Raw genomic sequence first — 23800 nt, 5'->3', positions numbered from 1 at the left:
ACTATCAGAATGAACTCTATTTAGAATTTAAAACATTTATATTATCCATGGTAATGGTAATAATAAAAATATTTTGATTTATTATCTAGAGCAAGGAATTACTTTATTTTAATATGGGTGAATTTTACTATTTATATAAAAATACTTAAGTATGCTGACATAGGACATTAAGCTATTGGAAATAGAGACCTAAAATTTCTGTGTGCCTTTTTAATGAAAATTAATTTCATTGATTTTCTAGGTATACTGTTTTTTCAAGAAATAAAATAGAAGAAACCAGTTAGTTAAAACTGCTTGGGACTTCCCTGGTGGCACAGTGGTTAAGAATCCGCCTGCCAATGCAGGGGAGATGGGTTCAAGCCCTGGTCCGGGAAGATCCCACATGCTGTGGAGCAGCTAAGCCCAGGCGCCACAGCTATGGAGCCTGTGCTCTGCAGCCCACAAGCTCACAGCTACTGAGCCCACATGCCACAACTAAAGCCCGCGTGCGCCTAGAGCCTGTGCTCTGCAACAAGAGGAGCCCCCACTCTCTGCAACTAGAGAAAGCCTGCACGCAGCAACGAAGACCCAACGCAGCCAAAGTTAAAAATAAATAAATAAATAAAGTTATTTAAAAAAAAAAAAAAAAAAAACTGCTTAAGGGATGTTTACTTTCCTTAAAAAAAAAAAAAAGTTTATGACTAGTACCTTTACATACTAGGCATCTGAAATTAATTTTAATTTAGAAAATTATTTACGCTAAATTTTCTCAATATTTAAAACTATAAATCATTTAGTTTGGGAGAGAAAGAGAAATGTTTTTCAACTAAAGACTTAAGTATTCCACTTTTTAACTTTTTAGTATGAACATTTTAAAACATATACAAAAGTAGAGAGGAACTTCCCTGGCGATTCAGTGGTTAAGACTCTGCACTTCCACTGCAGGCGGTGTGGGTTCGATCCCTGGTCGGGGAACTAAGATCCCACGGGCCTTGACGTGTGGCCAAAAAATTTAAAAAAAAAATTGTTTTGAAAAAAAAAATTATTGGGAACACTGCAATCAACAATTGTCGACACATGGCTTACTTTGTTTCATCTATACCTCCAGCCACTCTACCTCTACAAAGTGGATTATCCTGAAGCAAATCTCAAACATTTCATTCATAAATACTTTAGTACAGATCTCTAAAAAAGGATAAGGACTCATTTTTTTAAAGATAAAAATACCATTTTATACCTCAGAATGTAACTATAGTTCCTTCATTATCAAATTATTTACACAATGTCTTCAATTTTCATGGGGGGAAAAACACTTTTAACAGTTAGTTTGTTCAAATCGGTATCCAAAGAAGACCCATACATACCACATTTGGTTAACACACATCTTAAAGTCTCTGTTAATCTATGGATTTCTCCTTGTTTTCTTCCAATTTATTTACTGAAGAAACCAAGAAAACTGTACTATAGTTTCCCACATTCTGTATTTTGCTAATTGTATGGTACTCTGTCCCTCATATTTCCTGAAAATTAGAATTACCTAGAGGGCTGCTCAGATTCAGATTTTGTTTTACCAAAAGAACTTCATAGACAGTGTTGTTTTACTTCCCCTCCCCTCCCCCCACCCCACACACATGAGAACACACAAAATATCTGTGGTCTCTTTTTTGAGATGTCAAGATGAATCAGGGGAACAGATGTCCTCCTGATCCACCCATTACAAAGTTTCCCATCAGCATTCCAACCTAATTGCTTTAGTAACCACTGATTAGTAGCCACTATTCAGACTCATTATTTAGGTGTTGAAAAATGGTGATAGCCTATCTTTCCTTCTTCATTTATAAGCTAGAATCCTTCTAAAAATAAATGCTTTCCTCCATCTACTAGTTGGTTATCTGAAGTACATACAACTCATATAGAAAAAAGCAGGATAAGTGCTTGATTCTGTCCTATTTATTAATTATCAGAATAATTAGCTAGTTTTTCTAGTATACTCCAAAAGTGAATGGGGTTTTTTTGTTTATCTGACACACCATTAGGAATATTATGAATACCATTTTATGGAATACCATTATGAATTTTAATATATTTTTGTGCTTTAATTACTGTATTTCCTCACTTGTAAACTGGTTATTCATAACCACTGTCTGCTTGTATATATACCACTTGTATGAGCTCTAGTTTTCATATTAAATTATTAAATATATTAAAACTTTTACTGTCACATTTACTGCAAATACTTTTTCCCTTTTATTCTTCATCTTTTCATTACTGTTTTTTCCATGGAGGCTTTTATTAGTTTCATGTCTTATAACTCACTGGTCTTTTCTTTTGATTTCTTTTAGCACGTCTATGTTTAAGTGCAGTTTCCCTCCCTTCAATAGCTTAATATTCCTCCATCTTTCCATTTACAATTAACTCTTTTAATTATAAGAAATTGTACATAAACAGTGAGAAAAAATGTTCAGAGGCACACTAGAGAAACCCAAGAGAGAGAGATGGAGAGGAAAACAAAACGGCCACATATATTTCTGAGCAAAAATACCATACTCCATTACCATTACAACACTATTACTGTATAGCTATTACTATTACATTATTTTACCAGGAGTTAATTTAAGTGGAAAGACTATAGTAGTTTCACAAAACATTTAGTTTACTTTAACCACAGGAGGGCAGTGTTTATCAAACAAAACATTATTCCATTGGAATTGTTCATTAATCTACAAAACAATTTTTAGGGACTTTTTTATGGCAAACTGAATAACTGTTCAGAAGAATTAAAATCAACACTACACAGAATTAAAGTATGATAAAATAAATCTGTTTTTCTAAAGTGTACCTAATACATCTATTTCTTTACTTGTAGATTCTTACATCCAGCTAAGAAAAGGATACAAAACTTATACTTTCTGAGTATTCAAGAATAATGTAAACAGCTCCTAAATTTGGGTTCAATTCTCGCCTAAATAACAGCAGTATTTCAATTACTGCTGCACTTACGAGTTCATTACATTCATATACACAGATATGTAGAAGCTAACTTTTGTGTAGTCTGGAAAATTTTATTTTACATTTAAAATATACATATAAAAACACGGTACTCTTGGGACTTCCCTGGTGGTCCAGTGGTAAAGAATCCACCTTACAATGCAGGGGATGCAGGTTCCATCCCTGGTCAGGGAACAAAGATCCCATGTGCCACGGGGCAACTAAGCCTGCGGGCCACAACTACTGAGCTCCCGCTTCCCAACTAGAGCCCGCGTGTCACAAACTACAGAGCCCACGCGCCCTGAAGCCTGAGTGCCACAACTAGAGAGAGAAAACCCACACGCCACAACTAGAGAGAAGCCCGCGCACCACAACAAAGAGCCAGCGTGCAGCAACCAAGACCCGACACAGCCAAAAATAAATTAAATAAATAAATAATAAATAAATCTTAAAAAATAGACATGGTAATCTTTACAGATTTACTGCAGTGTCTTATGACTTATTTACTGTCCAAAAGCTTTAATTTAATGTCACAGTAGTGAATGAGGTCCCCCAGGAAACATGCAGAATGAGAAGTGATGAGACTATGCTACCGAACAAATGGTGGGGGGCGGGGGGTCAGCACTCAATGGGAGGGCCATAGGTGGCAACAAGGAGTTAAAACAACTCTTCCCAGAACACAGAAGGGAAACATGGAATCAAAGAATAATTGTTTTGTCAAATGGACCTGAACAAGTTTCACTGAACCAGGATAAAAGGAAACAGAGGTATCCCTAGCTATACCGACTCTCCCCATGCCAATACCAGAGGCAAATAGATTCAGAGTTTGACAAATCTCTCTTTATCCAAACTTGTGCTACTTATAATTTGACACTAGAAAACAAATGAATTCAGAGGATGCAGTATCCCTCACCTACCAAACTCACTAAACAAACACTTACTAGAAGTTCAGGAGCTGAACAGATAATAATAAGGAAGCATGGAACTGAGACGTAAGGAATACGGATAGAGCCAAATATCTGAAAATTAAAGAGGGAAAAGGACCTTACCTGGCTGCTGAGCAGTATCTGTTGATCACTAACTACCTCTGTCCTGAGATGCACTCCTCTGTTTAGCTTCTGTGACACCAGACTCTCCTTGTTTCCCTCCTACCTCTCCACCAGCAATTCTTCATTCTCCACAATCTCTGAATGTTGATCCTTCTCAAGATTCTCTTCTTGTCTCAATTTCTACTCTCCTTGGGCATTTTCATCCTCCCATGGTTTCCAAAAATAATTGTGCTCCTACAGCAGAATTCCATACACCCCAGTAGTGCTTATCACACTGTATTTATTATAATTGCATTTTAAATCATCTGCCTTGCCCACTGGTACATAAGCTGCACGAGGACTGGGACCACCTGTCCTGTTCACCTAGCACCCCTTAGTGCCTATCATAGGATAGGTCTAAAACATGTGATGGTTGCCTGGTGGAATTAAGAACACAGGGAGCAACACTGCCTTTAGACAAGAGTAAAAATGCCTCTTTTTTTTTTAACAAAAAAGAAGGCTGAAAGGTGAGTGCAAAAGCAAATATGTTTGTAGATTCAGGGGCAGAAACTTGAATGTAAGAATAGACTGAGACTATTTAAATACATATCTATACAGAAAGGTAGCTACGGATATCCAGAGATTACAGAGGCTGGCTTTGTAAGCTCAGGGGTATAGCTTTACCTAAAGGTCCTTCAATTCTGAACAGCTCTATCAAGTCATTCCGATCTGCTAGATTAGATTCTTTTCACCTGATTATCCAAGTGTTATGCACACTCCCTGGTTCAAGCAAAAAAAAAATTCTCAGCACCTAATTCTCCCAAAACTCTGAAGAATTAATAATAGTAACAGTTAATACTAATCTAGAATTTAAGTGCCAGGTACTGTTCTAAGTACTTTACATATATTAGCTCATTTAATCGCTACAATAAATCTATGAGGTAGATAACCATTATGGCATTTTCTTCAGATGTGAAGACTGAGGCACAGAGAAAATAAGTAACTTGCCCAAGGTCACATCAGCTAATAAGTGATGGAAGACAAGCTTCTTTGCTTCTAAGCATCAAGCTATACTGCCTCTCAATCAGTTATACATCCATACTACTCCTAAAATTAACTCTTACTGTAACAAACATTTACTAAGTGCTTCATAAGTGCCAAAAACTGGAGATACAAAGATGAATAAGAAACAGGCCCTGCAGTTCACAACTAGGGTAGAGGGCAAGTAGGGGAAGGGAAAATGGACAACTATAATATGAGAGAAGAAATACTGAAAAGATACATAAAGAAACAAAGGTAAAGAAGATTTAACTCTCCCTATTATGCAATATTTCAAATACAGAGGAAACTTACAAAATAATAAAACACTTATGTATCAACTAACAAGCTTTGTCAAATCCACAAACGGAAATGAGTAGAAATTAGGTGGTGGTTACACGGGTGTATACATTTGTCAGAAAGAAGTCAGCTGTATGCTTAAAAGGCATGTATTGTATTACACGGAAATTATACCTCAATAAAGGTGGCATATACCTCAATAAGCTGATATTTAAAGAAATTAAAACAAAATGTATGAATAGTGAAAAATTTACCACACTCCCTGAAATTCAAGAGAAGCGCAAAATTAAGGGAAAAAAAAAATTGAAAATGGGTTAGGATGGAAGTTATGATTTGTATTAAACGCAACTTACTCATATCTGAGAATCAGACTGTTTTAATACCTTAAATGATCAAAACAACAGAGGCAGTGAAGAGAGTTGGGGGCTGGTAGGTAGGGAAAGTGAGGAGAAGAAAGAATATAAGTTCTCTGCTTGCTAAATAAATAAATCCTTAGGGTAAAAGACAGCGCATCCATTGTATCCAACAAACAAAAATAAAAATGGGATGCCAAGAAATGGTGGAAAATATACAGCAAGTCCTTGCTTTTAGAGAAGTTAGTATTCTAGTAGTAGAAACAAACGATAAATATGTAAGCAGGGCTTCCCTGGTGGCACAGTGGTTGTGTGTCTGCCTGCCGATGCAGAGGACACGGGTTCGTGCCCTGGTCCGGGAAGATCCCACATGCCGCGGAGCGGCTGGGCCAGTGAGCCATGGCCACTGAGCCTGCGCGTCTGGAGCCTGTGCTCCGCAACGGGAGAGGCCGCAACAGTGAGAGGCCGGCATACCGCAAAAAAGTATATATATATATGTAAGCAAAAATTTTTTTTCTGATAGTGGTAAGTACAATAAACAAAATAAAACAGGGTGACAAGTTTGACAGTGAATGGGAAGAGAGAGGGTTCAACTGAGTGGTCAGGCTCAATGACCATGCAACATTTAAGCTGAGAACTGACTGACAAGTTGCCAGGCATGGGAATATTTAATATCTATTTGATTAGTTTAGCTCAAAGAAGTTTTAGTTTATATAGCCACATGGAAAATAAAATTCAAACCTAATAATAAGTATTTCATCAGGGTGGTTTCACTTACAAAACAAATGAAAAACCAGGTAACATGTTAAAAAAAAAAAAAGGCATAAAGTAAAATGTTTCATTCCCCTCATCTTCCATCCCTTCCCATTCTCCCCTAGCTCCTCCCCCATGTCCCATCTCCCTCCCATTCTCGCCCATCCCCTCCTCAGACATTTATTAGTTTCCTGTATATCCTTCTAGCATTAAAGCAATCATAAACAAACACAAATATATTTTTTCTCACTTTTGCAAACAAAAGGCAGCAAGGCATATACAATATTCCAATACATGACCTTTTTCATTTAATACATCTTAGAGGTCTTTATGTTTATATAAAAAGCTTTTTTTACAGTTGCATAATATTCCATTATATGAAAATACCACAATTTATTCAACCAGTCTTCTAACGATGGACTGGGGGGCTGCTTCCCTTCTTCTGTATAGTATACAGCAGAAACAATTAGTACCCTGTATCACAACTCCTCAGCCCACAGATGAACTCAGCCTCAGTTGCTGTAGGCAATTCCCACTTAAACTCACAGTGTCCAACTCATGCTGATAGTAGCCTATCTCAAGGTTCCATAAGTCTCTCCACTTTCCTGCCTCAGGAACCTCTCCTATACCAAGGGAGCCCAAAAAGCAACAGGGCAGTCCAGAAGAGCAAGGGAGTTAGCAACCTTACTGGAGTTAGCAATTTTAAACCAACTGCTGGGGAAAGTGGAGTTGCCATTGAATAAATGTTCCAGATCCTATCTTAAACCACTTGTACATGTATAATAAGCCCACAAAGGAAGAAGTCATGGTGACAAGGACAAAGGCTATGCATGAGCCCATCAGCATAGCCTTCTTCTCTCAAAACTGACACAGCTTAGCTACTGTTGCTGCTGAGTGTCCACAACTTGTCATCAGCAAAGGCAAACTCTGAGCCCCCTATTTGTTACAATCCCTCAAAGAGATGAGCTAAGCATTTGGATGGCAAGTTGACTACACTGGACCTCCTCCACCCTGAAGCGGCAGCAATTTGTCCTTACTGGCACTGACAACCATTCTGATAAGTTTGCCTTCCCTGCCTTCAGTGCCTCAGCCAGCACCACTAGCCAAATGTACCTAGTTTACGAACATGGGGCAAACACTGCCTCAGACCAAGTGATTCTTTTCTTTACAATGAACAAAATTTAACAATGGGCAGTGAGCACTGATCTCACCATACACTATATCACCAAGAAGCAGTAAGCCTGAGAGGACACTGGAATGGCCTCCAAAATACAGTAAATGCATCCTAAAAGTACAGTACAGAGGTGTGAATAGAAATAGGATTGGTTCCTATAACCCTAGTGAGTAAATAAAAGAATTCGTTTCCCATTCCTGCAACTTTAGGCTCTGCTAGAATTAGAGATCTTTATTCCCATGGGGAAACATTTTTAATCAGAGGGCTTTTAATCTGAATCTGAAGTTAACAACTGTTGGTCACTTTGGGCTCCTCATGCTGATGGACCAGGAGGCAAAAAAAAGGAGTTACTGTAATGTTGGGATAACTAACCGTACTAGTTAGGTGGTTCTCAGCACTTCCAAGCCTGGTAATAACAGGCAACAGCAGCATAAGGCAAAGGCATGAATAAGGGAAAGGCAAACAGGGGCTCAGTCCCTTCAGGAACAATCGTCTGGGTCACCCTACCAGGCAAGCAACCTAGATTAGCTGAAGTCTGGCCAAGGGTGAAGGAAATCTAGAATACATGGAATTGGAGGGAAATGATGAACCTATGGCCTTGGAACCAGGCACTGTAGCAGAGACTATAGCTTATTCCATTAAACGTCCTGTATTAAGTCATTTTTAGAGACTGCTGCCAGCCTCTATCTTGAGAAGTTGGTAACAAGAGTTGGTTTAATATGGAGCACTAGCTGTGTAAGAAATAAACCATAACAGAATCTTCCAGTGTCCTGCAACACTCACACTGCCAACGTCCCACCTCTCCACAGGCTGCTCTCTGTACCTGACATAACTCTCTGCTCCTTTCTATATCTGAAAGTTTATCTGTCATCTAACAAAACAGCAAAAATTTTCAAAACTGGTGATATTCAATCCTTCGAGGGTTGAGTAAGACAGGCACTTACACACTACACAGCTGGGAAAGTAAACTAACACAACTTTCTGGAAAGCAATTTAGTGAACATGTAACTTGAAGGGTCTTTCAAAGAGTGACATCCTCTTACCCAGCAACTTTTCTTCTAGCAATCTACAAAAGCAAAATAACAGAAATACACAAGAGAGCGAGGCACAAAGGTGAGCACTGTAGTACTATTTCTAACAGTTGTAAAAGTAAACAACCTAAATTCCCAATGTTAAGATAATAAAGTAAACCAACTTAACTCCCCTCATAAAGAGATCTGTAGTTCAAGAGCAAAGCAGAAACCACAAGCCTTTTTATCTTTATGGCCCTCCAGTTAGACAACACCTGAAACATAAGAGGAACCCAATAAACTATTTCTAAATTGAAAACAATGATATATTATGTTGTCATTAAAGATATCTGTAAGCAGAGTTTTCAGTGATGAGGAAATGCTTATGATATACAAAAACCACAAGCAAAACTGATTACACAATTAAGATTTCAGTTAAGAAAAAAACACAAGGATTAGAAATAAATGTCAAAATGCTGATGGTATTACCTTAGATCAGAGTTGTTAACTTACAGTCTAGGCCCATAGGATACACAGCTGGCTTCAGGATTCCATGAACTCCTTTGGAGTTATGTACAGTATTTAGTGCCTGTATCTCTGGAGAGAAGATTCACAGCTTTCATTAAATTCCAAAAGGGAACTCTGACCCTGAAATGACTAAGAATATGCCTCTATGTGATAGAATTAATTTTAAGATAATTTTTTCCTGCTTCTTTACACTTTTGTTTTTAAACTTTCCACAAGGCACATTACTAGCCAGATAATCAAGGGGAAAGAAAAGGGTAAATTAGTTTAAAGTGTCCATAGTTCACAAAAATAAACAATCCCTAACAAAAAAATTAAAAGACCTGCACTTTGAGACATTTCCTTAAAACATTTCTATCAGCTCAAAACATGTAATTTTCCTTTGCTTACATACATTTCTAATGTGCCCAACTCTTGTCCACATTGGAGGATCAAGATTTCATACAGGGTTCAGCCAACAAAGGAGAAGGAATAGGAGGAGGAAACCAAGGCTGGTAGTAGCACTCTATAAATATAACGTGTTACTACTACAGAAGAATTTCAATCGAAGGATTCTATGTCTAAGCTAAAAAGTAGGTTCCAAATTCTAGGGTTATTAGGCCATCCCTGAAAAATTTTTCCAATAAAATGAAGTGGGCTACACCATTCACTAAAAAATGGAATTGGGATAGCAATCATAGATCCTAATTAAAGTTAGGGTGCATCTCTTATCCCAACTTTCCATCTACTACAATTCTCATTTATGATTACAAGACAGAAATAGGAGTATATGAATAATAAAAGCAGTAAGCGTGATTTCAAAGATATACTGAACTTTAAACTCTTCAAAAAAGTCTTTTTCTCCCAATCACTAATGGAATTGTTAGGAAAACTGCCTATGTATTAGGACACCTCAATAATTACAAAACCCACAAAGTGTTCAAACATGTTCTGATTCTTATGCAATAAAACCATAAATTACAAAAGCTAAAATAAGGGAATTCCCTGGCAGTCCAGCGCTTTCACTGCCAGGGCCCAGGTTCAATCCCTGGTGGGAGAACTAAAATCCCACAAGCCTCACGGTGCAGCCCCAAAAACAAAACAAAACAAAAAAAACCACTAAAGTCATTAAAATTGTTTTTAATCCCTATGCCAAAAAAATCTTGGACCAAGAAGGAAAGCACAACTCTAATACCTAGACCAAAGAAGTAAATGAAAGGTATAATTATGAAAAAGGAAGCAATTTATTATATGTAAATGTATTTCACTTATTCTCTTAAACTACTTGATTTTTTTTACCATATTTGATTTCAACAAATATCTGAACATATTCTATACTTCCATCACCTAAAAGTCATCTACAACATCCAAATTTATACTCTCCTCTCCTCAACATACTATTTTCACTGGACTAAGTTTAATCCAATTCCACTGTCTTTCAAAAATGACTCTCAAGTACACCTTTGGTAATGTACCTATCCTCAGTTAATATGCCCTTTTCTCCCCAGACCCATAAAATACTTAACCTTTCTCATGGGTGCAGACCCCTTTGAAAGTCTGATGAGAGCTATGAAGACTCTTCTCAGAAAAAAAAATATAATTTTTATGGTTAGTTTTTGCTAGTCCACAGACCCCAAGAAGACTAAGGTAGATTTGTGTTTTTAGCAACTTACCTACCATTCAACATTCTTCTGGTAAAAGGCCCTGGTTTTCTTTTGCATATTCACCCCCTCCTCCATTCTCAATCTGTATGGTGGGAGCCAAGACTAACAATAAAGCGTGAAACCAACCTCTTGACCACAGTTAACAGGTTTAGAAATGGGGACAACACTCAAATTAAGACTAAAGGAGCACAATAACAGGTAAAAGACATTTTTTTTTTCCCCAGCAACTACTGGACTTAAACTTGAATAGTGTGAGACTGAAGCTAACAGCTTTCTAACACCCCCAAGACAAACAGAGAGAGAGAGAGAGGGAAAGAGAGAGAGAGAAACAAAATCTTGACAATGCGATTATTTAAAGACTGAATGCAAGCATACCTGAAGCTCTTCCTCCATATTTTTCAGAAATAAACCAATGAATTCCCTTTTCTTCCTTCTACTACTTTGGGATAGGTTTTCTACCACTTTCAAAACAGTCCTGAGACAGAACTCATTGCTAGATCAAGACTAGGAACTCCTGAAGTAAACGACAAATCTATATTCTGAATCCATACACATGGGTTCATAACAGTAAAGCAAATTATGGTGAACACTGGCAATGATTAGCCTACTACTCACAAAAAGCTTTTAACCATACTATAGCCAACAACAACAACAACAAAAATTTCACATGATATTTTTCATTTAAGCTTTGTAAAACTACAGAACTATGTGACAAAATATTCCCAGAAACTAGCCAAAGCATCGCCTTGAAGCTACCAAGACAAGGCAATTGTCTTAGGACTGTAGAGTTTCCCAAATGTCGAACAGAATCTGGACTTCTACATCCTTGCTCAAAAGAACCAAGCTCAGGGGCTTCCCTGGTGGCACAGTGGTTGAGAGTCCGCCTGCCGATGCAGGGGACACGGGTTCGTGCCCTGGTCCGGGAGAATCCCACATGCCGCAGAGCGGCTAGGCCCGTGAGCCATGGCCGCTGAACCTGCGTGTCCGGAGCCTGTGCTCCGCAACGGGAGAAGCCACAACAGTGAAAGGCCCGCGTACCGCCAAAAAAAAAAAAAAAAAAAAAGAACCAAGCTCAGATAAAAATCTCTCCTCATCCATGAAGTCTGCTAGCATTTCAATGACACTCTTCCTTCTCAATTACCTTAGGTACTTAAAAAGGGTAATTTCAGCAATTTATTTTATATACGTATATGTATGTGTGTGTATACATATATAAATCATTCCTGTTATTTTAGTCTCTTACTCTTGTCTACACATAGTGAAATGCACTTATTCAGAGACAAAACAGTCAAGGTTTTATTTAAAAGAGAACTAGAGGGCTTCCCTGGTGGCGCAGTGGTTAAGAATCCACCTGCCAATGAAGGGGCACGGGTTCGAGCCCTGGTCCAGAAAGATCCCACATGCCACGGAACAACTAAGCCCATGCGCCACAACTACTGAGCCTGCGTTCTAAAGCCCATGAGCCACAACTACTGAGCCCATGTGCCACAACTACTGAAACCCGCGTGTCTAGAGCCCGTGCTCTGCAACGAGAAGCCACCGCAATGAGAAGCCCTCACGCTACAATGAAGAGTAGTCCCCGCTCACCGCACCTAGAGAAAGCCTGCATGCAGCAACGAAGACCCAACACAGCCAAAAATAAAATAAATAAAAAATGCATGCACCCCAATGTTCATAGCAGCACTATTTACAATAGCCAGGACATGGAAGCAACCTAAATGTACATCAACAGAGGAGTGGATAAAGAAGATGTGGTACATGTATACAATGGAATATTACTCAGCCATAAAAAGGAATGAAATTGGGTCATTTGTAGAGATGTGGATGGATTTAGAGAGTGTCACACAAAGTGAAGTCAGAAAGAGAAAAGCAAGCATCGTATAATAACGCATATATGTGGAATCTAGAAAAATGGTATAGATGATCTTATATGCAAAGCAGAAATGGAGACACAGACATAGAGAACAAATGCGTGGCTACCAAGGGGAAAAGGGTGGGAGGAATTGGGAGACTGGGACTGACACACAGACATTACTGATACTATGTATAAAATAGACAACTGATGGGAACATACTGTGTAACACAGAGAACTCTAACTAATGCACTGAAGTAACCTAAATGGGAGGGAAGTCAAGAAGGGAGGGGATATATGCATGTATATGGCTGATTCATTTTGCTGTGTAGTGCAGACTAACACAACATTGTAAAGCAACCATACTCTAATAAAAATTAATAAAAGAAAAAAAAATGGGCAAAGGATTGAGTAAGACATTTCTCTAAGGAAGATACACTAATGGCCAAGAATCATATAAAAATAATCACTAATCATTAGGGAAATGCAAATCAAAACCACAATAAGATGTCGTCACACCCACTAAGATGGCTGCTATTAAAAAAAAAAAAAACGCACAAAACAGGAAATAACAACTACTGGCAGGGATGTAGAGAAACTGCAACCCTGTACATTGCTGATGGGAATGTAAAATGGTGCAGCTGCTATGGAAAATAGTTTGGTGGTTCCTCTCAAAAAATTAAAAATAGAATTATTATATGATCTAGCAATATCACTTCGGGTTATATATCTGAAACAATCAAAAGCAGGATCTCAAAGAGATCTGTGTACACTCATGTTCACAGCAGTATTATTAAATAGCCAAAAGGCAGAAACAAACCAACTGTCCATTGACAGATGACTCAATTTTAAAATGCAGTATATACCTATGATGAAATTATTCAGCCTTAAAATGCAAATTCTGACACATGATACAAGATGGATGAACCCTGAGGACATTACGCTAAATGAAATAAGTCAGTCATAAAAAGACAAACATTGCATGATTTCACCTATATGAGGTAAGATATTCAAAGAAATTGGAAGTAGACTAGTGGCTGTCAGGAACTGTGGGAAGTGGGGGTTGGGAAGTTGTTTAATGGTAGAGTTTCAGTTTTGCAAGATGAAAAATTCTAGAGTTTATGCAAAACTATGTGCATATACTTAACACCGTACACTTTAAAATGATCAAAATGGTAAATTTTATGTTATGTGTATTATACCACAATTTTTTTTAAAGAGCAATGTGGATAGATAATAAATGTTAGTGGTAGAATCCCCAGGTGGTGGGTATATGGAGGGTATTCTCTGTAAAATTCATTCAAATTTGTTGTTTTAATTTTTTCATAATGAAATACTATGAGGAAAAAGAACAATGTAGCACTCTATGTGCAGATATGCAAAGACATTCAGACATTATTAAGTGAAAAACGCAAGTTGCAGAATTATAGATACCATTTGACTCCTCAGTTTGCGGGGGAGGAGGTGTTATACATATGTGAAGAAACTTTCTAGCCATTTATCTTAGAAACCATTATCAGTGTTTTCCACTGGAAAGCGAGTTGGAGAGGTAAAAGTCTTTATACCCTTAAGTACTGGGGATTTTTGCCACACGCACCCATTACTTGTATACATATACATTTATACAGCCCAATAAACGTCAACCCTTCTGTAATTTGTTTTAATGTACGGTATGAAGCAGGGATATAAGTTTTTTTCTCAAGATGATTAGATTTCAACATTACCTGTTTACTGAATTCTTAGATATACCTGACTGCCTTGGGGCTTTCACATCTATTCTATTCACCAGTCTTTTCTAGTTCCACATCATTGCCATCTTGCTTTAATCACTGTATCTTTGCTATACATGTTAATCTCTAGTAATATAATTTATGCCTCACTACACTTCTTTAAAAAAAATATATTCTAGGGCTTCCCTGGTGGCGCAGTGGTTGAGAGTCCACCTGCCAGTGCAGGGGACACGGGTTCGTGCCCCGGTCCGGGAAGATCCCACATGCCGCGGAGCGGCTGGGCCCATGAGCCATGGCCACTAAGTCTGCACGTCCGGAGCCTGTGCTCTGCAGTGGGAGAGGCCACAACAGTGAGAGGCCCGCATACTGCAAAAAAAAATATATATATATATATATATTCTAACCCAAATGAACTTTTGATTTGTCAGAGTGGAATTGCTTTACCTTTTAAATTTACTTGACAAGAACTAAAATCTTCATCATAATGATTCTTCCAATCCAGGTGCAAACTGGCTCTCTTCAATTTTTCCATCCTTTCCCAGAATTTTTATTTTCTTCACCTAGATCCTGTATATTTCTTATTCAACATATTACTAAATATATTTTTCATAATATTTTTGTTAATTATTGGTATATAGGAACTCTATTTATATGTTTACTTAACAATCACCTTTCTGAACTCTTATGTAAATCTCTAACAGATTTTTAGTTGATTCTTTTGGGATTTCTAAATAAGCAATCATAATATCTGCAAACAGCAATACTTTTTTTCTTCCTCACACCTCATTTATTTTTCATGCCTAACTACACTGGCTACAACTTCTAAAACAATGCTAAATAAAAGTAGTGATAGCAAGTTTTCTTGTCGTAGGTCTAATTTTTCCACTGTTTGTCTCTAGTGTTTCACCACCATTATCATGCTGGCGGTTAGGCTAAAACAGTCTTTATGTTATAAAAGCATCTTTCTGCCCAAACTCAAAAAAAAAAAAAAAGTGGTCAGGTAATGGAAGTTTTGTTGTGTCATTTTTTTTTTTTTTTAAAGGGCAATATGCTGAGTTTATTTCCACTATTCCCAAGACTACTATTTTAGGAGGAAAATAAATTTAAGTAAACCAAACACAGAGTCAATTATATCTAAGTCACCCATATAGAGAAAGAAATTCTACTTAAGCTTACCTGCCTGGGTATGTATGTGTTTTAACACTTCCTTTTAACTGAAAGGTTTTAAACAGATATTGAATTTAAATAACTGCTTTTTTGACATGTGAGATAATCATATAGCTCATACCTGTTAGGTAACACTAGGTGCTATAACCAAATCCCAAAATTTCATTAGCTTAACACAATACAAGTTATTATTCAGTTATAAACAGTTATTCATCTGTGAACTAAATTATTAACAGTTCAGTGCAGATGGTTTCTATTCAGTAGGCACACCCTGCTCTTAAATACCTTGACCCAGAAGTGACACACATTATTTATGCTGACATTTCACTTTTAAAATAGTCACTTGGCGGGGCTTCCCTGGTGGCGCAGTGGTTGGGAGTCCGCCTGCCGATGCAGGGGACACGGGTTCCTGCCCTGGTCTGGGAGGATCCCACATGCCGCGGAGCGGCTGGGCCCGTGAGCCGTGGCCACTGGGCCTGCGCGTCCGGAGCCTGTGCTCCGCAGCGGGAGAGGCTACAACAGCGAGAGGCCAGCGTACTGCCAAAAAAAAAAAAAGTCACTTGGCACCACCTACATACAAGGGAGTCTAGAAAATAAAATCCTTGCCTAGGGAGCTGGGCAAGTACCCATCTTTACATATAGTTTCTCATTTTTGACATCTCTACATATAGTTTTCTCATTTTTGACCTAATAATTTGATGATAATTTTCTAAAAACAAAGGAGCTTTGCGTTCCTGGAATGATTAATTCTCATTAATCGTGGTGTGTTGTTTTATTATATTGCTGTATTTACAATTTACATACACAAGTGCTTAGTAAAATTAGCCTGTTTTCCTTTTTTTTTTGTCCTATTTGTTATCATGTTTTGATTTGAGTTAGCTAGCATTACTTCTGCTATATATGTGGTAGGTGTTCAATACTTTAACAGTAAAACCGCTATCCCGTCAGAAGGGAAGTCAGACACAATTTCAACAATACTTGATCCAACAGACATATAGATCCTAGTTGCCGTAATACAGACAGAAGTAATTTACTGTAGAAATACAGCATAAAGAACACTGAACAAACCAGGAAGCTAATATATTCTGAATAATGGCTGTGTTAAAACTTAATATAAAAATGTCATAATTTTCCGAAAGCCTCTGAAGGACTTTACAAATTTTTTTGTTGAAACCTTGGCTATTCCCTGCAACAGAGAAGGATGATACCCCATGGAAACTACCTTCCACAGGCCAGTGCCAATCCAGAATCATTCCAGAAGTCCTTGAGTCATCTAGGCAGGACATTCAGTATGAGAGGAGCTGGAAAGTAAATTGTAACAAGAAGATAGGAAAATCTACCAAGAATTCTAGGCAACAGTCTAGCCCTAGCAATAAACACGTTGCCTCCCTGATTTCATCGCCTACATCTCTCTTCCTCAATCACATTACTTTAGCTACGCTGGCCTCCTCACAGTTCCTAGACCAAGACCGGCACACTCCTGCCTCAGTCTTTACACTGACTGCTCCCTCTGTGTAGAATGCTCTTTCCCTGAGTATCTGCAAAGTTTGCTCCTTCACCTCCTTCAAATGTTTGGTCAAAAGTCAGCTTCTCAGTGAGGCCTTGCCTGAATACCCAATTAAAATTGCAAACTACTCCAAACTCCCCCAGCATTCCCCAGCCATCTTGCTTAATTTTTTTCCCATAGCACTTACCTCTAACAAAACATATAATTTATTTATTTACCATGTTGTCTGTCTTCCACCCCCATCCACAAATTAAGTTCCATACAGACAGGGATCTTTTCTTTTCTCCTGTTTTGTTCACTGCTACACCCACATGCCTGGCATACAGTAAGTCCTCAATAAACATTTAACTAAATTAAATGTTCCATGTATTGAATCTCCAATGATATGACATTGAGATTTGGTGTTTGCAAACTGATCCTATCCTAAGCCAACCTAAGACACTCACCAAAGAACCACTCCTTCCATCAGCTTACAAAGCTAAGAACCTGATTTTTTTTTAATTGACAATATTTATAACAATACTATGTCCCTTGGTCTCTATATGGAGAAAGTCAGAAAAGGTTTCAGAAGAAAATGTTATCTCCACCCCACCCCAGTGTACATTAGTTTGGAGCCTTCCTTCACTTTACAGCAGCCATGTCTTCTTCATCTCCATTTTGTCTACCTTTCAAAGGAAATTTTAAAACAAACAAAAAAACCCTCATGTTACAAAGGGAGGTTGGTAAAGGGAGGGTGCGGTGACAAAGTAAACAGAGGGAGAAATCCAAATTTTATAGGGAAAACTTCAGGCTAATATGTATACGTTTAAGTACTTATATTTTAAACTTTTCTAGCCGTGTAAGGCAATATTATTCTATTACAGATGAACTTCCCAGCTATCTCTCTATAACTTCTACACAAAAAATGTTAGCTTTAAAATGTATCCACTATGGGGCAAAACTAATCTCATGTACTGCTGGTGCATTATAAATTAGTACAACCCTTAAATAAAGCAGTATACCACATAGCAAATTACAAGTAACTGTATTTCTAATCTTTCCACATGAAATACTCCAAAATATAGGATGGGTTCCAATTCCAGGTAAGATGGGGTAAGCATATTCCACCCTATCACTCCCAAAGAATGTAGCTATAAAACCTGAATGGAGCAGCTAAGGATTCTGCAAAGTAAATGGTTTCATCTCAAGATCACTAGAGCATTCACCAAGAATGAGAACATTCTGGGTCATAAAACACACTTCAATAAATTTAAAAGAATAGAAATCGTGCCATGACTGCTCCCAGGCCACAGTGGAATTAAACTAGAAATCAGTAACAGAAAGATACTGGAAAAATCCCAAACTATATGGACATTAAACAACACACTTCTAAATAACATATGAGTTAAAGAAGAAGTCTCAAGAGAAGTTTTAAAATATCGTAACTAAATGAAAATACAACTTACCAAAATTTGTGAGATACAGGAAAGGCAGGGCATAGAAAGAGATTTACAGCATTGAATTCATATTAGAAAAGAAAAAGATCTAAATTCAATAATCTAAGCTTCCATCTTAGGAAACTAGAAAAAGAGGAGCAAATTAAATCCAAAGTAAGCAGAAGAAAGAAATAATAAAAATTAGAGCAGAAACGTGAAGCTGAAAACAGGAAACCATAGAGAAAAATCAACAAAACTAAAAGCTGGTTCTCTGAAAAGTTATATATAGTCAGTAAGCCTAAAGCTTTAAAATAAAAAAAAAAGAAAGAAAAATTACTAGTATCAGAAGTGAAAGAGAGGACATCACTGCAGACCCCATGTGCAGTAAAAGAATAATAAAGGAATATTATGCCCACAAATTTGACAACCTAGATAAAATGGACCAATTCCCTGAAAGACATAATCTGTCAAAACTTGACAAGAAGAAACAGACAATCTAAAAAAATCAATGATTAATTAATACTCCTCCAAAATAGGCTAAGGTAGATTCACTGGTGAATTCTACCAAACATTATAAGGCAGAAATTATACCAATTCTCTACAATTTTTTTTCCAGAAGAACCCGAGGGAATACTTTCTAACTCATTCTGAGGCCAACAATACCCTAATATCAAAACCAGACAAAGACATTATAAAAAAAGAAAACTGCAGACCAATGATCTCTTGTTAACACTGATGCAAAAATCCTCAACAAAATACATATTAGTAAATCAAATCTAACAAAGTATGTATGTATGTTTTATTCATTCATTCATTCATTTATAGCTGCGTTGGGTCTCCACTGCTGCATGCGGGCTTTCTCTAGTTGCGGAGAACAGGGGCTACTCTTTGTTGCGGTGCGAGGGCTTCTCATTGCAGTGGCTTCTCTTGTTGTGGAGCACGGGCTCTAGGTGCACAGGCTCTAGGGCTCATGGGCTCAGTAGTCATGGCTCACGGGCTCTAGAGCACAGACTCAGTAGTTGTGGCTCGCAGGCTTAGTTGCTCCACAGCATGTGGGATCTTCCTGGCCCAGGGCTCGAACCCATGTCCCCTGCATTGGCAGGAGGATTCTTAACCACTGGGCCACCATGGAAGTCCCAACAAAGTATTAATAAATAGTAGCAGGCAGATTGAGGAACACCTGAATGCAAAGTACCTCCAAACTGGCAATGATGTTAGCAATTTTTCCCCTCCAGTATCTCAATCCGAACTCAACACAGCCCAAAACCTGGAAATGGGCATCAGTGTGGAAAGAGAGTGCTCCATCAGGACAGGTGTCTCAAAATGCTCAGAGAAAGAACAGAAACTTCCTCATTTTCTTTCTTTCTTCTATTTTTAATTTTCCCTGTTCTCTTGTACCTCAAACCCCAAGTAATCCTGTGGCAACAACAGCAACGGAGAAAGCAGATGCCCATAACTCTGAAGGAGGGAAATCTTCCCCTCCAATCAAAGGAACTATGCTCTTTTTCCCTCTCACGTCTCCTGCTGCTTGGCCTGATGGAGGCACAGTTGTAGGAAGTACACAGAGGAGTGGGATAAAAGAAAGCTCCAAATTTCTGGCCAAATAAATGAAAAAGGGGAGGCCCCAGGGAATCTGAAAGTACTGGGAAGACTGCAGAAAAAAGAACTCAGGAAAGTGATCCCTTAAAGTTGCTTATGAACTCCTTGGCTAACACCTGAGCTGTGGATACATGGATTGAACACTAAAAAGTACAGAGAGTCTTTGAGAACTGACTCTGGGAGAGATGAGGGATCAGCAAACCTTTTCTATAAAGGACCATATAGTAAATTTAAGGTTTTGTGGTCCCAACAGTCTCTGTTACAACTGCTTAACTATGACTATTATAGTATGAAAGCACTCACAAAAAATACATAAACAAATGGGCGTGGCTGCATTCCAGTAAAATTTTATTTTTGAAAACAGGCAGTGGGCTGGATTTAGCCCACAGGCCATGGTTTCACAACCCATGGGCAAGACCACCATCCAAATCCCAGACAGTCCACTGATGGTACACACAGGGACAAATCCAAACATCACTAAAAAGGCTTTGAAAAGTTAACTGACATTGAAACAACAACCCACAGAACAGACAACCCACAGGTCAGAACCTGAGGCCTGAACCCAATTCAGTCAACTACTTGCTAAAACAAAACTATTAACATTCTCCACAGAACTTAAACAAGACCCAGAGTGTCAATTATACAATATTCAAAATGGCCGGAATACAATCTAAATTTGGTATACAAGGAAAATCTCAGCTTGCTTAGGAAAAGAAAATAAAGACACAATCAAAATAACACTGATATTGGAAAAGTTTCACAAAGACTTTAAAGCAGCTATTATATATGACTCAAATGAACTTACTTACAAAACAGACTCACAGACACAGAAAACAAACTTATGGTTACCAAAACGGAAAGGTGGTGAGGGAGGGATAAATTAGGAGTTTGGGAGTAGCAGATACAAACTACTATATGTAAAGTAGATTAAAAAAAAAAAAGTCTTACTATACAGCACAGGGAACTATATTCAATATCCTGTAATAAACCATAATGGAAAAGAATATGAAAACGAATATATATAAATATAGGGCTTTCCTAGTGGCGCAGTGGTTAAGAATTCACCTGCCAATGCAGGGGACATGGGTTCAAGCCCTGGTCCAGGAAGATACCACATACCACTGAGCAACTAAGCCTATGGGCCACAACTACTGAGCCTGCACTCTAGAGCCCGTGAGCCACAATTACTGAAGCCCGTGCACCTAGAGCCCGTGCTCCACAACAAGAGAAGCCACCGCAATGAGAAGCCCGTGCACCGCAACGAAGAGTAGCCCCGGGTCGCCGCAACTAGGGAAAGCCCGCACGCAGCAACGAAGACCCAACGCAGCCAAAAATAATAAATAAATAAAATAAAGTATATAAATATAGATGCGGATAACTGAATCACTTTGCCGTACACCAGAAACTGACACAACACTGTAAATCAACTATACTTCAATTAAAAAAAAAAAAAAAAAGCACAAGCCACAACAAAGGAGCCCACCTGCTACAACTAAGACCCGGTGCAACCTAATAAATAAATAAAGCAGCTATTATAAAAATGCTCCAAGGGTTAACATGCTTGAAATGAAGGGAAAGATACAAAGTTTCAGCAAAGTAGAAGATATAAAGAAAAACCAAACGGAATTTTTTTTTTTTTTTTTTGCGGTACGCGGGCCTCTCACTGTTGTGGCCTCTCCCGCCGCGGAGCACAGGCTGCGGACACGCAGGCTCAGCGGCCATGGCTCACGCGCCCAGCCACTCCGCGGCATGTGGGATCCTCCCGGACCGGGGCACGAACCCACGTCCCCCGCATCGGCAGGCGGACTCTCAACCACTGCGCCACCAGGGAAGCCCCAAACGGAAATTTTTCAACTGAAAAATAACCAAACCAAAACAAAACGTCACTGGATGAATCAATAACAAAAGAGTAAACATGAAAATAGAGAAACAGAAATTATCTAATGATTAAATTTAAAAAAAAAACCCTTACTCAAAATTTAAAAATTTGTGTGCCAAAGGACATACCAAGAAAGTGAAAGAACAACCCACAGAATGGAAAAAATATTTGCAAATAATGTGTCTGATAAGGGACTTGTATGCAGTATATAAAGAATTCTTAGAAATCAGCAAAAAGACAAATAATCCAATTTTTAAATGGGCAAAGGATATGAATAGATATTTCTCAAAAAAAAGATATACAAATGGCCAGTAAGTATATGAAAAGATGCTCAATGTCATTATTCATTAGGAAAATACAGTTTGTATCCCCTAGAACGGATATAATTATTTTAGGGAAAAAAGGAAAACAACAAGTGTTGGCAAGGAGAAATTAGAACCCTCAAACATTGCTGGTAGTGCTGTAAACTTGTTCAGCTGATACGGTAAACAGTTTGGTAATTCCTCAAAAAGTTAAACATAGAGTTAACATATGGCCTAGCAATGCCCCTCCTATAGACCAAAAAGAATTAAACATATGTTGACACAAAAAGTTGTACATGAAATGTTCATGGCAGCATTATTCATAATAGCCAAAAAGTATAAACAATCCAAATAACCATCAACTGATGAAGAGAATAAAAGGTGGTATATCCATATGGTGGAATATTATTCAGCCATAAAAAAGATACATGCTACAATATGGATGAATTTTGAAAATATTATGCTAAGTGAAAGAAGCCATACACAAAAGACCACATGCTGAATGACTCCATTTACATGAACTGTCCAGAATAGGCAAACCCACAGACACAGAAAGTAGATTAGTGGTTACCAGAGGCTGGTAGGAGGGGAGAATGAAAAGTGACCACTAATAATAATAAAGATAGTAAATATCAATAAGAGTGAAAATAGAAAAAGAGAAAAAAATTAATGAAACCAAAAGCTCATTCTTTCAATTGATTAAAAAAAAAAACTGGTAGATCTCTAGCAGAAAAAAATGGGAAAAGACAAACTACCAGTTATCAAGAATAAAGAGGGGATATATTACTACAGACTCTATGAACAATAAGGGAATACTACAAACTACAGACAAACTCAACAACTTAAACAAAATGGACCAATTCCTGGAAAACCACAAACTACTCAAACTTACCCAAGAAGACACAGATAACCTGAATATCTCTACAATTATACAAGAAATTGAATTTATAGTTAAAAGGCTTCCACAAAAGAAATCTCCAGACCCCAGAATGTTTCACTGGTGAACTCTATCAAACATTTAAAGAAGAAATAACACTAGTTCTACATACAGTTCATTCTCATTATTCACAATAGTTATGTTCTATAAAGTCACCATGAAAACTAAATTAGCAAATACTGAAGAACCGCTCCTAGATGAAATACAGAGTTAGGTTCCTGCAAGCCTCTGGTCATATTTTTGGCAACTGATCAATACATAACCTTGTCTTTATGTGTGTTTCTGTTTAAAGATATTTAATACATATTACTGACTCACTGACTTTAAACTCATGGCCAAAAGCACTGCAACTCATGCCTAAACAAAGTTTATCTAACAGAGGTATTTTCTCCATGAGGCACATCACAGCTTTCTTGCACTTAAGAATACTAGACACAAAGCGAGAGAGTGGCATGGACATATATACACTACCAAACGTAAAACAGATAGCTAGTGGGAAGCAGCTGCATAGCACAGGGAGATCAGCTTGGTGCTTTGTGACCACCTAGAGGGGTGGGATAGGGAGGGTGGGAGGGAGGGAGATGCAAGAGGGAGGAGACATGGGGATATATGTATATGTAT

At 38.0% G+C, this 23800-nt stretch overlaps 1 protein-coding gene across 2 annotated transcripts in view; it reads right to left on the bottom strand.

Moving 5' to 3' along the window:
* Window positions 1-23800, bottom strand: part of ASXL2 (ASXL transcriptional regulator 2) — a 133776-nt gene that overhangs the window by 97480 nt on the left and 12496 nt on the right. The window contains exon 2 of one of the 2 annotated variants that reach the window (XM_067703506.1): window positions 9137-9220. The exons of the other annotated variant lie outside the window; for it this stretch is intronic. The gene's annotated coding sequence lies outside the window, so the exon portion shown is untranslated. The remainder of the gene's footprint in view (window positions 1-9136; window positions 9221-23800) is intronic. 2 annotated transcript variants of the gene reach the window in all.

The sequence above is a fragment of the Pseudorca crassidens genome, chromosome 14 (genome assembly GCF_039906515.1).
Source record: "Pseudorca crassidens isolate mPseCra1 chromosome 14, mPseCra1.hap1, whole genome shotgun sequence".
Lineage (NCBI taxonomy): Eukaryota > Metazoa > Chordata > Mammalia > Artiodactyla > Delphinidae > Pseudorca > Pseudorca crassidens.
This window is presented reverse-complemented; position numbering and strand designations above follow the sequence as displayed.